The sequence below is a fragment of the Diceros bicornis genome, chromosome 23 (genome assembly GCF_020826845.1).
Source record: "Diceros bicornis minor isolate mBicDic1 chromosome 23, mDicBic1.mat.cur, whole genome shotgun sequence".
Lineage (NCBI taxonomy): Eukaryota > Metazoa > Chordata > Mammalia > Perissodactyla > Rhinocerotidae > Diceros > Diceros bicornis.
In genome coordinates, this window is record NC_080762.1 from 49,201,329 (window position 1) to 49,208,810 (window position 7,482).

The 7,482-nt window shown below is 36.4% G+C and overlaps 1 pseudogene; it reads right to left on the reverse strand.

Moving 5' to 3' along the window:
* Positions 1-6,220: 6,220 nt before the first annotated feature.
* LOC131420693 (peroxiredoxin-6-like) lies at positions 6,221-6,870 on the reverse strand (annotated as a pseudogene).
* Positions 6,871-7,482: the final 612 nt, after the last annotated feature.

The following is a 7,482-nucleotide window of genomic DNA, read 5'->3' on the forward strand; positions in this document are numbered from 1 at the left end:
AGAAATTTATCGCATTACTTTATCAGTGAAATAAATTGGAAGTTAAAAAGTTTAACTAGAGAAAAAAAGTCAAGCCGATGTCAAACATGTGGTCTGAACAGTGCGGGTGATGGTAAAATAAAGGAGTGAGGTGCAGAGCGCATGCCAAAGGATGCCTATAATGAACTTGAATAAAAGCCTGCTGGAGGAATGTGTGACATCAGGAGATACTTTAACCCAGGAAACATTGATGTGGTGACATTTGCAAAGGGATGTTATTCAAAATAGTTTACAACTAGTATGGCACAGACACTGACCAGTAAGTGTTTAATAATCAGACAGGGCCACCTGTAAACAACCAATAGCGCTTTGTTGGTGCAAGCTGCCTAAATACAAGCATATATATGGTACATGTATAGAGAGATAGGTTTCTGGTAATCTAGACAACCACCCTCCACAGTATGGGCAATCGCTTTAAAATTGTTTCATAACTCCAAGCTTTCCCATAAAGAATTGGAAGCTTCTGTAAAATAAGAAGATAACCAGTAGCTATGAATAAACTAAGTTTATTCATTATTTATTAAATAAATATTTTTGGAGTGTATGATGAGTTCTTCTAGGTACTGTACTGAGGCAAGGGCCCTGTTTTCATGGAAACTTATTGTCTCCACTAGTTTATTAAATCAATTAACTCAAGTGCAGAAATCTACTTTTCTTTTTTAATTGAATTAAAGTATTTTATTATTAAATATAGAAAACACATATTCAGCAGCAGAGAATAGTGTAACAAGAACCTGTGTACCTACTGCTCAGCTTTACAAATCCTAACATTTGGTTTCTTTTTCAATTTTCTTTTGCATATAATTAAAGTGTACAATTTGGTGAGTTTAGACCTTTGTATACACCCTGGAAAGCATCATTACAATTGAGAAAATGCGCATATTCATCACTCCCAAAAGTTTCCTCATAACTTTTCTTAATCCCTCCATCCACATGTTACCCTGACTCTAACTCACCCCCAGGCAACCATTAATTTCATTTATGTCACTATAGATTAGTTTGAATTTTCTAGAATTTTATATAAATGTAATCATACAGTATGTGCTCTTTTTTATCTAACTTCTTTCACTCAACATAATTAATTTGTGATTTATCGATATTGTTATGAGTATCAGTAATTCATTCCCTTTTTTTTCCTGAGTATATCCAAAATGGATATAGGGCATTTTGTTTATCTCTTTACCTGTTGATGGACATTTGGACATCATCCAAGCAGAAAATTGGTACTCATAGAGGAAAACTTCTAACTGATTTTAGAACTTTTTTCTGCTCTATTAGATGTTAGAAGAATTTGGAGCACTATGAATAGCCTTAGTTTTTAAAAATAATTTATTTTTCTAAATATGTAATGCATTTAAACAGTTGGAAATTCAAAAGTGACAGAAAAGTATACAAGGGAAAAATTTCCTTCCACTTCTGTCCCTCAGCTATCCAGTTAACCTCTTCATAGGCAACCAGCTTTTATCAGGTTTTTGTGTGTATCCTTCCAGTTATATCTTATGCACATGTATGCAAATTCATTTTCACAAATAATTGAACAATGCACATTGTTCTGCACTTTGTTTAACTGAACCATAAGTCTCAGAGATTGTTCCTTATTATAAAGTATAATAAAGAACTATTTTATGAGTAGATGGCACCCATTGCACAATGTATTAGCTGTCTATTGCTGTGCAATAAACCACATCAAAACTCGGTGGCTCAAAATAGCAATTCTTTATAAGTATAGCTTATGCTTCTGTAAGTTGGCTGAGGATTGGATTATCTGAGTTGGACTTGGTTGGCAAATTCTGCTAATCTGGGCTTACTCATGCTTCTGCAAATTGACTGATGGTCTCTATTCTACATTAGGCTTGACTGAAACACCTTATTTGAAGACATTTCTGCTATTACCTTCCTCCCAAGGCCAGTGGAATAGCTTAGGCATGTTATTCTCATGACAACAGTATAAGCACAGGAGCAAGCAAGAAAAAAATACAGACCAAGCCTCATATGAATATAGATGTAAAAATCCTTTAAAAAATACTAGCAAATCAAATTCAGCAAAATATAAAAAGTGTTATATACCATGACCAAGTGGGATTTACATCCAGGAATGCAAGGTTGGTTTAACATCTGAAAACTAATTAATGTAATAAACCATATCAATTCTATTTCTATATAAAGAAAAAGTGACCAACTTAATTGATGCAGAAAAAGCATTTAACAAAATTCAACACCCCTTCATGATAAAAACACTCTACTCCCTAGGAATATAAGGGAACTTCCTCAACACGATGAAGGGCATCTACAAAAAACCCACAGCTAACATCACATTTAATGATAAAAGACTGAATGGTTTCCCTCTAAAGATAGAAACAGGACAAGCATGTCTGCTTTCACATCTGTTTATTATTGTACTGGATGTTCTAGCCAAGGCAATTAGGCAAGAAAACAAAAGCCATCTATATAAGGAAAGAAGAAGTAAAAGTATCTCTATTCTCTGATGACATGATCTTTTTTATATAGGAAATCCTAAGAAATCCACCAAAAAAATCTATTAATGCTAATAAAAGGGTTCAACAAGACTGCAGGAAAGAAAAATTAATTTTATATCCCTATACTAGCGATAAACTGTCTGAATAATGAAATTAAGAAAATAATTTCATTTAAAATACCTTCAAAATGAATAAAATACTTAGAAACAAATTTAGGAAAAGAAGTGCAAGAATTATATACTGAAAACTACAAGGTGACATCAAAGATGGCAGAATAGGAGTTCTGTACCATCATCCCCCTACAGAACATCAATTTTGGCAGTCACCCATGGACAAGAGTACTTTTGTGGAAATCTAGGCATTCAGCAGAGAAATTCTAACAAACAGCTAAAGTGAAAACATCCGAAAATAGATGCACTGAAGAGGGTAAGAGGAACCGTTTCACTTTGCCCACATCAACCCTCCCCCAAGGTGGCATGACTCATTGCCAGGACAGATTCACTTGGCCCTCGATTTTTCCCATGGGGAAGGTGAGAGCATGTGAGTGAGTGCTCAGCTTCCCTAGCTATGCAGGGTGTTGCTCAAAGGGCCCACTTCTTTCTTGCCTCGCCCAAATTACTGATGTGATCTATAAGGCTGAGGGTTTGGGAGAGGCTAGGAGCACAGCAATCAGGGCTCAAAACTCATCAAAGGGATAATACTAACCACTTCATCGTTCTTCCCACTAACTGACTTGGAAATTCCATCAGGAAGGCTGCCCATAAGAAAGTAGGGATACCTTGCCTGTGGGCCCTCACAAGTGGCCCGTAGATACCCCCAATGTTCTGTGCATCTCACTCACACCCCTTTAACCTATCTAACCTGGGGCCAGCTCCCAGCATGTGCCTCCTCAACAGTGAGAGAGGACCTTTGCAGACAGCTAGCAAGCAAGGGAAGAAAGCCAGCACACTCTGTGGGACTAGGAAAAGGCTCACAAACTTGAGCATTTCAGGGCACTCCTCTAGAGAAAACAAAAAGGAGGCTCTCAGCACTCAGTCTGGCTTTGCAGGATGGAGAGAGGCCATACAATCTTAAGAATTCTCCCCAAGAGGGAATAAGGTGTGTAGAGTGAACATATCCATAGAAAACATCTGAGAAAGCCTTAGAATCCCCAGCTGGACCGACCAGTGAAGGTATATATATCCTTAAGCCAGTTAGTAAAAACTGGAGGAGGTGACTCTTCTTTAAATGAGAAGAAAGCAATGTAAGGCTTCAAGGAATATGAAAAATCAAGGAAATATTACACCGCCAAAGGAACACAATAATTTCCCAGTAACTGACTCCAAAGAAATGGAGATCTATGAATTCCTTGACAAAAAAGATCAAAATAATTGTTTTAAGGAAGCTCAGCAAGCTACAAGAGAAATAGACCACTCAATGAAAAAAAAAAAAAACAATACATGAACAAAATGAGAGGGTCAACAAAGAGACAGAAATCATAGAAAAATAATTCTGGAGATGAAGAATACAATGAATGAAATGAAAAATGCAGCACAGTGCATCAAGGCAGACTTGATCAAGCAGAAGAGAGAATCTATGAACTCAGAGACAAGTCATTTTAAATCAGTCAGAGGAGAAAAAAGAATGAAAAAGAGTGGAGAAAATGTATATGAATTATGGGACACCGTCAAAAGAAACAATTTTTACATTATGGGAGTCTCAGAAGGAGAAGAGAGAAAGGAGCAGAAACATTATTTAAAGAAATAATGGATGAAAACTTCCCAAATCTGTGGACAGATATGGACATCCAGGTACCTGAAGCTCATAGGTCCCCATACAGGTTAAACCTAGAAAGGACACATTATAATAAAACTGTCAAAAATCAAAGACAAGGAGAGGATTTGGAAAGCAGCAAGAGGAAAGAAACTCATCTCATACAAGGGAATCCCTATCAAGCTATCAGCAGACTTCTCAGCAGAAATTTTGAGAGTGGGCCAGGAGAGAGTGGGATGATATATTCAAAGTGCTGAAAGAAAAAAACTGCCAACAAGAATACTTTGCCCAGTAAAGCTGTCCTTCAGAAATGAAGGAAAGTTGAAGATTTTCCCAGACAAACTAAAGCTGAGAGAATTCATCACTACTAGATCTGCCTTGCAAAAAATGCTGAAGGAGTTTCTTCAAGCTGAAATGTAAGGACACTAACTAGTAACATGAAAACATATGAAAATATAAAACTCACTGGTAAAGGTAAGTATACAGTCAAATTCAGAATACTCTAATACTGGTCTGGTGGTGTGTAAATTGCTTAACTCTAGCATAAAAGTTAACAGAAAAGTATTAAAAATTAGTATAGCTACAATAATTGTTAATGGACACACAATATAAAAAGATGTAAATTGTGACATCAAAAACATAAAATGGGAGTAGGAAATAAAAGGTAGAGTTTTGTATGTGATTGAATTTGTTATCAGCTTAAAGTAGACTATTATAACTACGAAATATTTTATGTAAGTTTCCTGGTAACCACAAAGCAAAAGCCTATACTAGATTCAGAAAAAATGAAAAGAAAGGAATCAAAGCATACCACTGCAGAAAATCATCAAATCACAAGAAAGAAAGCAAGAGAGGAAGAAAAGAACAAAGGAATTACAAAACATCCAAAAAAGCATTAACAAGATGGAAATATTAAGTTCTTACCTGTCAATAATTACTTTAAATGTAAATGGATTAAATTTTCCAATTAAAAGACACAGAGTGGCTGAATGGATAAAGAAAAAAAAAAAACAAGATCCAACTATAAAATGCCTACAAAAGATTCACCTCAGCTTTAGGGACACACATAGGCTGAAAGTACAGAGATGGAAAAAGACCTCATGCAAATGGAAACCAAAAGAGAGCAAGGGTAGCTATACTTATATCATAAAAAAATAGACTTTAAATCAAAAACTCTAACTAGAGACAAAGAAAGTTATTATATAATGATAAAGGAGTCAATTCATCAATAAGATATGAAAATTGTAAATATATATGCATGCTTATTGGAGCGCTTAACTATATTAAGCAAATTTTAATAGATCTGAGGGCAGATATAGATAGCAATGCAATAATAGTAGGGGACTTCAATACCCCACAATGCATAAATCGTCTAGACAGAAAATCAATAAGGAAATATGGACTTGAACTACACTTTCAACCAAATGGAACTTACAGGCATATACAGAACATTGCATCCAACAGCAACAGACTACACTTTCTTTTCAAGCTCACATGGAACATTCTCTGAGATAGATCATATGTTAGACCACAAAACAAGTCTTAACAAATTTAAGAAGACTGAAATCATACAGAGTATTTTTTCTAACTACAATGGCATGAAACTAGAGATCGATAACAGGAAGAAAGCTGGAAATTTTACAAATATATGAAAATTAAACAATGCACTCCTAAACAACCAATAGGTCAAAGAAGAAATCAAAAGGGAAAGCAAAAAATATCAGGATACAAATCAAAGTGGAAACATGACATACCAAACTGCAGCAAAAGCAATTTTTTGTGTGTGTGCCATTTTCATTTAATAAGCCAGTAGTATAGCAACCTAAAGATCTTGGCTGTGATTACACCAGAATGTTTTTATAGATTTACTGCAGAAAAACATAATTGGCAGCTGGCATCCTCTGGCTCACTGTGCTAAGTGAGCAGCTTCAGCACCAACGTTTTGGAGAGACTTAAGGCTGGGGAGTGTAGCAGAGGTATTTCTTGCCAGATAGGAGCTCTTTGGTGAAGACTCCATTAGGGGTAAGTTTGGAAGGGATGATTGGAAGGACTATTATGCTACCTCCATTCTTCCAATCAACCAGGGTGTCAACCCTCTTTTTGGCTGTCAGTTGGAGAGAAATAACTACTCCAAGAATCTCATCAAAGCCTCTGGCGGTGGTGGCTGGGTAGAGGATAGATAGCTTCAATTTCTTATCAGAACCAAAAATAAACACCACACAAGCTGTCACAGGCATGCCCTGTTCATCCTTCTCTGCTGGATTCAGCATGCCTACACAATGGCAAGGTCCTGATTCTTATCATCAATGATGGGAAAAAGTAACGTCTCTGAGGGCTTCTTGCCATTGTAAACATTGATATCCTTGCTTCAGGCAAGACTGTCTTTTGAAAGGGCAATCATCTTAACATTCCTCTTGGCAAATTTTGGTGCCAGCTTTGTAGCTTTGCCAAGCTCTGTGGTACACACTGGGGTAAAGTCCCAAGGGTGGGAGAAGAGAATGCTCCATGTGTCTCCCAGATAGTGGTTGAAATGGATGCTGCCAGTGGTAGTGTTGGCCTGAAAGTTAGGAGCCTCATCTCCAACAAGGAGACCTCCAGACATGGCAGCAGCAGTGACACAGGAGGATGAGAAGGCACAGCAGCAGCAGCCAACAGCCAGCTGGTTCTGGCGATGGAGGTCAAAGCAGTTCTAGGAGGATAGCAATGAATGCCTACATCAAGAAAAAAGGAAATATTTCATACAAAGCAACCTACATTTACATCTCAAGGAACTATAAAAAGAAGAACAAACTAAGCCCAAAGTTAGAAAAAGGAGGGAAATAATAAAGATCAGAGCAAAAATAAATGAACTAGAGACTAGAAAACAATAGAAAAAAATCAATGAAACTAAGAGTTGGCTTTTTGAAAAAATAAACAAAATTGACAAACCTTTAGCTAGACTATGAAAAAAAGAAAGAAGACTCAAAAAAAGGTAAAATCAGGAGTGAAAGAGGAGACATTACAACTGATAACACAGGAATACAAAGGATCATAAAAGACTGCTATGGACAATGATATGCCAACAAATTGGATAACCCAGAAAAAATGGATAACTTCCTAGAAACATACAACCTATCAAGACTGAATCATGAAGAAATAGAAAGTCTGAATAACCAGGGAGGACATTGAATAAGTAATCAAAAATCTCCCAACAAAAAAAAGCCAGGACCAGATG